This window comes from Hyalella azteca, unplaced genomic scaffold (genome assembly GCF_000764305.2).
Source record: "Hyalella azteca isolate HAZT.00-mixed unplaced genomic scaffold, Hazt_2.0.2 contig11947, whole genome shotgun sequence".
NCBI lineage: Eukaryota > Metazoa > Arthropoda > Malacostraca > Amphipoda > Hyalellidae > Hyalella > Hyalella azteca.
The window spans coordinates 147,532-156,334 of NW_025941921.1; the positions used below are offsets into that span (position 1 = coordinate 147,532).

Here is an 8,803-nt window from a genome sequence, read left to right on the forward strand (position 1 = left end):
TAATTGCGTCAATTAATATCTAGTCACGAATATTGACCAGTGAGACTGTATTTTGAGGCACCACGCGAAGAGAAAAACTATCGCGTACTAACACCGGTAGTTCAAGCACTAACTACTGAGGCGTTATAACACAAGCTGTAAAATTAGGCCATCACAACGCAGGCTACTTAATGACGGCGTCACAATACGAGCTACTTCATGACGGCGTCACTATTAATACGAGCTACTTCATGACGGCGTCACTATTAATACGAGCTACTTCATGACGGCGTCACTATTAATACGAGCTACTTCATGACGGCGTCACAATTCGAGCTACTTAATGACGGCGTCACTATTAATACGAGCTACTTAATGACGGCGTCACAATACGAGCCACTTAATGACGGCGTCACAACGCAGGCTATAATTAGTGATGGCGTCACAATATTAAAATTAATGGCGTCACAATATTAAAAAGTTAACTTTTAAAATTATTTTTTGAATGTTTAAAAAATTAAAATTTATATTTTTTATTCTGTCAATTGATTCATGCAATGTCTCTGACTTTACGCAAGTGCATGTGCAAAATTTCAGATCGATTGGACAGGTAGAAATGTTCTATATATCGATTACAAGATTTAAAACAGGCGAACGAACAAACAAGAAGTGAATTTGAAAAAAAGTGTCTAGTAATATTGTTCCAAAAATCATCTTGGTATTTTCAATCGTTTTCATTCCTGATTGTGATTATATGACATCTAGTGAGAACAATAGTGATTAGATAATTGGATGATTTTTTTACAATGGAAGCCTACACAATAGTGACAATATCAATAGCCTAGAAGCCAACACAATAGTGACGTGTGTTGTGTTGTGATGTGTTGTGACGTATGTTGTGTTGTGACGTGTGTTGTGTTGTGACGTGTGTTGTGTTGTGACGTGTGTTGTGTTGTGTTGTGACGTGTATTGTGTTGTGTTATGTGTTGTATTCTTATGTATGAAGTTAGCTGTGGCAAAGAAATCCTCACATGTGATGTTTCTGTCACATTCAAAATATGGAATTTTGATTGGGTCATCACATGCTACGTGGACTTAAAATGACTTCTCGGGCTCTCATACCAACACTATAGGACTTGATTCATACGCTATCATGAAATTTATGTTGACATTATTATTTCAAGAGATTTTGAAACTCTCCGGTAATGCATTTTGTAGGTAATAAGTTCTTTTTTTTTCTTGGTTCACATTTCCGCTTTAAAACAATGGCTTCTGGTCTTCTATGAAAGCACAACCTAGTTCAGCACACAACTCCAGGAACACGTTTGCTGCGAACAAAATTGATCTGCCCAGACCCGGGATCGAACCGGGGACCTTTAGATCTTCAGTCTAACGCTCTCCCAACTGAGCTATCTAGGCATGCACATGACAGAAAAGTGATTTGACCTGGTAATAGATTTATTTCATGTATAAATTATAATATTATCATCGCTTCTTGATATTGAAGGTAGTTCGTTTGAACTACCTTCAAAAAAATCCTTCAAACTACCTTCAAACTAAAAAACTTTTGAACTACCTCCAAAATGAAAAAACACACACATTCGATTACATTAATTTCTATTTACTTTTGAGATTGTGTGGCATGATGCCATAGAGTGCAATTCTCGAATTTGCCTTGAAAATTTAAGTATGAGTTCAAAGTTTTGTTCGTAACATTAGATTCACCGCTATTTCTCAAAACCACGAGGCATCGAAAAATATAATTCTTCTTAGATTAGGCTCGCACTAGAGATCAAAAACAAATTTATATCTCAACCTAACAACCTGCTAATAATTTAAAATGTCAAATTGTATTCTTCGAGACAAATTTAAACCAAGCAGAGGCAAAATTTAATACATTTTCGTTCATCAGCAGATCTTAATTTTACACACTTCTACAAATATGTTCATTTAGCCTTAGACGATTTCTTCACAAATACGGAAGCGAGTCATGTTTGTTTGCTGCAATTGTAAGATTATTATTATTCTCAACGTGCCTGCAGCAGCATCCTGGAAGACGCCAAACAAGCATCCCAAATAACACACGGCGGTCTCAATGATCTGGTATTTGCAGTGACGTCACGAGCGCTCATCGTGTTGCAATCTCGCGTCCAATGCGCACATGCAACACCGACATGAATTTCGCCCCGGCGATCATGCATACATTTTTAACTGCACTGCTTTATGAAATGGTTAAAATTTGAGAATGGAATCTATCATTTACTTTCATGTCCTTCTAATCATCGAAATTCCTTATCACTAACGATACCTAAAAAAATGATAGTAAAGTATTGAGATCCTGGAAGCCTTGGCGTGGCTGTGTGGGTGCCAGCTGCGCCTCCTCAGTTTCTCTTTGGCTGTCGTGAGGGAAGGTGTGCGCCGCCAGTAGCTCGTGCATTATGAATGATGTACGTCGAAACCTACGAACAATAAATGAGTTGTTTGATAACAATGACAACGATACCACAAAATGTGCGCGAATTTCGTGTTTTCTTTTATCCGAGTAGTTAATTTGAAGGTGAAAATTCGACGATAATATTCGGGTGCTGCCAAAACTGTTCCAAAGAAATTTTAGTTAATATTAATGGCTATTAGATCTTAATGCAGCCACTCTCACATCGTGTTGGGGTTTAACCCGTACCCGATCCTTGATTTGCGATGACATTTAACCCCGCGCGTTTTGTTCGTGCAAGAAGGCGGCGACGCGCTCGCTCATGTCCTTTATACTCAATGCGTCTAAAATGCGTAAAGGGAAATTTTATTCCGTTAAACTGTATTATTTTTTAGTTGAAATACTTTAGTATTAATTCTGAAATAAAAACAATATTCAAAATAAATAAATATGATGTAATAACAAATATATGGAACGATTAAAAGATATTGGAGATCTAATTAAGTTTTTTTAAAGCAGTTAATGACATACAACAATGGCGTGGGATTGACATGAAACTAAAATACAATATAATGAATAGTCAACTAGGGTATAAATATTTATAATAATGTTAATTTAAGGCTCATATTCAACCTAATCGGGTGCCATAAATCAGGATGTCATGAATAATATTTATAATTATTATAAGAATAAATATGAAACAACAGCTTCGTAAATTGGAACTTGCTGCACCACTGATACGTGAAAAATATTTTTACATGATTTTTCTTCATACTATTTACTGTTAAACCATAATAAAACGCATACATGAGTGACAATGGCCATATTATTACATATTTCTATATAGACTCTGTTATAAAAAAGAAAGCATAATAACGCACAGTGCTCTTAATTTGAAGGTATCTGTTTTTTCCTCGCGAAAGCAATATTAAAAATATACTTGCAAATCACGTGTATAGATCACGGATAAACCTGATCGCTGATATCCATCAAAAATGTCGTCTCCTCGAAAACAAGCTCTGTAAGGTTTGCATTATTGAAAAAACTAATAACTCGTTATGAATCATGGCTTCAAATAACAGAATAACATTGGTTACTTTTAGGCGTGTTCATCCTAAGTCCTTGAAATGCGTCACCGTTGATGTTGTTGTTATCGTTGTTGTTGCTTCTGTTATTGTTGTTATTGTTGTTGCGTCACTCAAGCGACGCCTCCAGGATCTATGGTTGTGATCCGCACCGACGGAGTGAATCATGGTGCGTCATGAGCAATCTTGCGGCAATCCTGTGAAGAAATCCACTTATTCTTTCATCTTATCACGATCATACCACACCATACTATATCACTGAACAATCTTAAAACAAACACTAAACAATTTATAAAAAATTATATTTAATTTTAAAATAAATTAAGACAGCCATCAAAATAAAAGCAAATAATTACAAGGCTTCAATAATAATGTTGTTGCATCAGCGAGAAGTTCTGTCGTTTCCGTTTCCTATAAATGAGAGGCACGAGGCTGGAGCGCGCACTTCTTATGGGAGAACGAGACCTCGGCGTGCAACCTTGGCTGTACACTGTACAAGCAACTGCTTCTTTATACTGTACAAGCAACTGCTCCTTTACACTGTACAAGCAACTGCTTCTTTACAAGCTATAAACTGCTGCTTCTTTACAGTGTACATGCTATAAACTACTGCTTTTTTACAGTGTGCATGCTATAAACTGCTGCTTCTTTACAGTGTACAAGCTATAAACTACTGCTTCTTTACAGTGTACATGCTACAAACTACTGCTTCTTTACAGTGTACATGCTATAAACTGCTGCTTCTTTTCAGTGTACAAGCTATAAACTACTGCTTCTTTACAGTGTACAAGCTATAAACTACTGCTTCTTTACAGTGTATACGCTGTAAACTCCTGCTTCTTTACAGTGTACACGCTATAAACTGCTGCTTCTTTACAGTGTACATGCTATAAACTACTTTTTCTTTTCAGTCTACACGCTAGAGAAACAACTGCTGCTTTACAGTTTAAACGCTAAAACACAACTGCTTCTTTACAACTTAAATGCTTTAAAAACAAATGCATCTATAAAGTTTACACGCTAGAAAAACATCTGCATCTTTAAAGTTTAAACTTTAATAAAGCTTCTATAAGTTTACACGATATTACACGATTCTATAAGTTTACACACGCTCGAAAAACAACTGCTTCCTTACAGTTTGAATGCTAAAAAAACAGCTTCTAAAAAGTTTGCACGCTCGAAAAAACAACTGCTTCTTTACAGTTATAACGCGAAAAAATAGCAGATATAAAGTTTACACGCTATAAAAACAACTGCTTATTTACAGCTTAAACACTAAAAACAGCTTCTATGAAGTTTAAACGCTATAAAAACAAATGCTTCTTTATAGTTTAAACGCTAAAACAGCTTCTATGAAGTTTAAACGCTATAAAAACAAATGCTTCTATAAATTTTACATGCAATAACAATAATCTATTTTGGGTTTACGCCCGTACTGCTTCACCAGGGAAGCCATATCAGCACACACATGAAGTTTCCAAATAGAATCTCACTGTCGATAGTAACGAGAAGCCATATTTTGTTTATAAATCATGTGGCATAATGAGTGTTCACAGATAAATTTTTTTTAAGGTGCGAGTTAATGTTATTAATCGTTTGCTCGGTCGGTTGCTTTCTGCAAATAACTGCATTAACTTATTTCCTTTACTCATACGAGTTCCTATTGTTAATTCACATTTCTGTTTAAGACTTGTTTTAAAATGATTCAACTGCCCATAACATTGACTCAATTTTCATGAAAACGAACTCATTATACTTGACAAATTTAGTTAATATATTTTTCGAGATTCTTTATACTAAATTTCATAGAAATGAAGAGTATGACGAATAGACCGAATAGAATTTCCAATTCATCTTTGCAATAAAAAAAACATTCTAAACTTTTATTTACGAAAGACCTCTCGGAACATTGAAAACCGCGTTTTGTTGAAAAAGATCCATTAAATATATTCAATCATTGCTATTCACTAAAGATGAGACACAATTGCTAGAATTACAGGCAAGCAAGAATTCATTTTTCAAAAAAGGGTATTTCCCAGCGAATAGAATAAACTCTGTATTTTTTAGCAATGAAATACAGCCACGATTTTCTCAACAAACAAGAAGGACCGTTTTTCCCAAGAGCGAACAAAAAGGTTGCGGCGGACTCAGGAAACAAAAAGTTTCAGAGCTCGGAAAGAAGTTTTCCCGATGGAGATACGCCACTCCCGCCTTCATTTGTAATTAATCTTAATTGTAAAATTCTCATTAGTATTTAAATTTATACAGATAATCCTTAAACTGTTCTAGGAAAACATACTTCCAAATGCCAGCTCCATCTCACCCACGAAGATTAATAGTAATTTTGAGGCGGAAGATCTCGAGCTGTGCATGCTTTCAATTGTGTGTAAATAACACAAGACATTTCTCTGCGATCTGGAGACGAAGACGTTCCGCTTAACGCACTTCCTTGTACCTCTGCCGTGACTTTCTCTTGTTGTGGTCACGCTTCCATTTAGACGTGACCACGAGTAGTGGCAGCCTGCGCATGCTTGTAAGTATGCAGTTTTCGACACACATACAACTACACTTTTAATACATTTTCGGCAGGCGTCTCCAGTAGTTTCCGTGTTCCCAAGTATGATACTCTAGGAAAATATGAAATTTCAGTGTAACTGGATCAATCAATTAGTAAATCCTTTAGTTTCATCTGATATTGAAGACGGTAAAAAGAACTAGCAGACAGAAAAGAACTAGAATATAAAAAAAACTAGAATTTGGTTCGTGATCTGAACCTAGTTGAATCGACGTTAATGAAGACTGATAACGATGCGAGGAATTGAAATTAATAAGAGCGTAAGAAGATAGGCTGCATGCGCGTACAGTACAGAGCCCGTACGTGAACGCTAGTCACGCTTACAACTGCCAGTTAAAAATACGTTGTTAGCCTCGTTTCGGAATTAGTGCTGTAGGTTAATGGATTATGTGACAGTCGTTAGTTCTGCAGTGCTAAATGTTAAATTCTGCGTTGCAAAATGCTAGATTCAGCATTGCTAAATGTTCGGTGCTAAACAGGCGCAACATCGAATGTTTCCTTTAAATAATGCAAGCTTTATCTTTATTTTATTTATTATTATTTATTTATTTTTTTTTATCTTTAATAGTTAATAAAAATAGGACCAAAATATACGACTCCGTAAAATACGCATCAGTATTCTTTTCATTAAATTTTAATAAAACTTTCTTGTGCGGCTAGACGAACGCAATTTAGCGCTGCACGTTAGTCATTCCACGGACAGTAAATATCAAAACACGGCATAAAAACTCAATAAGATATAAGGGTGAAAAAAATTCGTAAAGGTCTCGTTCGCTGATACCTGCAAAACTACCCAGTTACCTCAAATATTGTAAAATCACATGTTTACAGAGGATTTTCTGAGACTGGTGCTCATAGTTTTCTTTTGTTCAGATTTGTATAGTCTGTAAAGAACTGAGTCTGTTTTTCTGCTGCCAGCATTTTGTCGCCTCAACTGCATCGCAACAGCATTGGATACAATGCGTGGGGTGCACTTGTTTATAATTACACGAATAAGTGATGCGTGGGGTAAAGTTCTTTATTGTAACACGAACAAGTGATGCGTAGGATGCACTTATTTATTATAACACGAGCAATTAAGTAATGCGTGGGGTGCACTTGTTTATTATAGCACGAACAAGTAATGCGTGGGGTGCATTTCTTTATTATAACACGAACAAGTAATGCGTGGGGTGCACTTATTTATTATAACACGAATAAGTCCTGCGTGGGGTGCACTTGTTTATTATAACACGAACAAGTAATGTGTGGGGTGCACTTCTTTATTATAACACGAACGAGGGATTCGTGGGACTCATGCGCAATCCTCGCACGAATTACACTAACAAGGCTTCATGCGTACATCAGATCTCACGCATGTACGAGTAGTGGGAGCGCGCGCGGGAAAAAGTCGGTCGTGACATAAGATTTATACAAAGAAGGTGATGGGAATTAATCATTTAATCATAGGTTAACGTGTAAATAGCGATTTTCGTATTGTTCATTATCCAATGATTTATACCCTGGAACTCATGAGCTTATTTATCAAACAACCCATTTAGTTAGGATGGTGTCGTGAATATCACTGAATATCTGTCGTGAATATCACTGAATATCTGCAAATAAGAGCTTATTTAATAGGCCAGATATTGGCCGCCAGTACAGCGTCATGATTTTCAGTTGTGTTCCAGCCCTGACAGCTCGCCCGCTGCCACCGCCGCAAAGGCTGCAGTAACGCGACACATTCGCCATTCTTTGCCGGCCGTCGGAAGGCTGTGAAGTTTGCCATTGTATGCCGGCCGTCGGAAGGCTGTGAAGTTTGCCATTGTATGCCGGCCGTCGGAGGCTGCGAAGTTTGCCATTGTATGCCGGCCGTCAGAAGGAAGGCTGCGAAGTTTGCCATTGTATGCCGGCCGTCAGAAGTAAGGCTGCGAAGTTTGCCATTGTATGCCGGCCGTCAGAAGTAAGGCTGCGAAGTTTGCCATTGTATGCCGGCCGTCGGAAGGAAGGCTGCGAAGTTTGCCATTGTATGCCGGCCGTCAGAAGGAAGGCTGCGAAGTTTGCCATTGTATGCCGGCCGTCAGAAGGAAGGCTGCGAAGTTTGCCATTGTATGCCGGCCGTCGGAAGGAAGGCTGCGAAGTTTGCCATTGTATGCCGGCCGTCGGAAGGAAGGCTGCGAAGTTTGCTTGCCATTGTATGCCGGCCGTCGGAAGGCTGCGAAGTTTGCCATTGTATTAGTATTGTATGTAAAGGACAGAAATTTAATAGAGAATGTTCAAAGACGTGCAACAAGATTAATTCCAGGCTTGAAGGGCAAGTCCTATGAAGAAAGATTTGAGATTATGAAGCTTCCAAGTCTCAGTTATCGACGTTTGCGTGGGGACCTCATTGAAGCATACAAGTATACTTATGGTTCATACTAGGTCCCCGAAGGATTACTAGAATTTGAAACAAGAACCAACACCAGGGGCCACGGCTATAAACTAAAAAAACTGCGCTGCAACTTCTCCACGCAACAAAATTTCTTCTCGCTTCGAATCACCGACATGTGGTACATCCTCCCCGATGACATCGTTTGCGCTCCAAGTATGAACGCGTACAAGAACTGACTAGATAAATCTATGGAAAAATATATGTTCAGATTTGAAATGCCTAGCACCATATCGAAACCGGTGGAAGTCTAGAAGCTACTTCAAACTATCGTCAGTCGTGAAAAGATCTGGTAAATGACACAGTTTTAGATCTTCTGTGAA

General features: G+C 37.7%; 1 non-coding gene across 1 annotated transcript; it reads right to left on the minus strand.

Moving 5' to 3' along the window:
- Nucleotides 1–1,325: 1,325 nt before the first annotated feature.
- On the minus strand, nucleotides 1,326–1,398 carry Trnaf-gaa. Its single transcript has one exon. It is a non-coding gene; the product is annotated as a tRNA-Phe (tRNA).
- Between the last annotated feature and the right edge of the window lie 7,405 nt (nucleotides 1,399–8,803).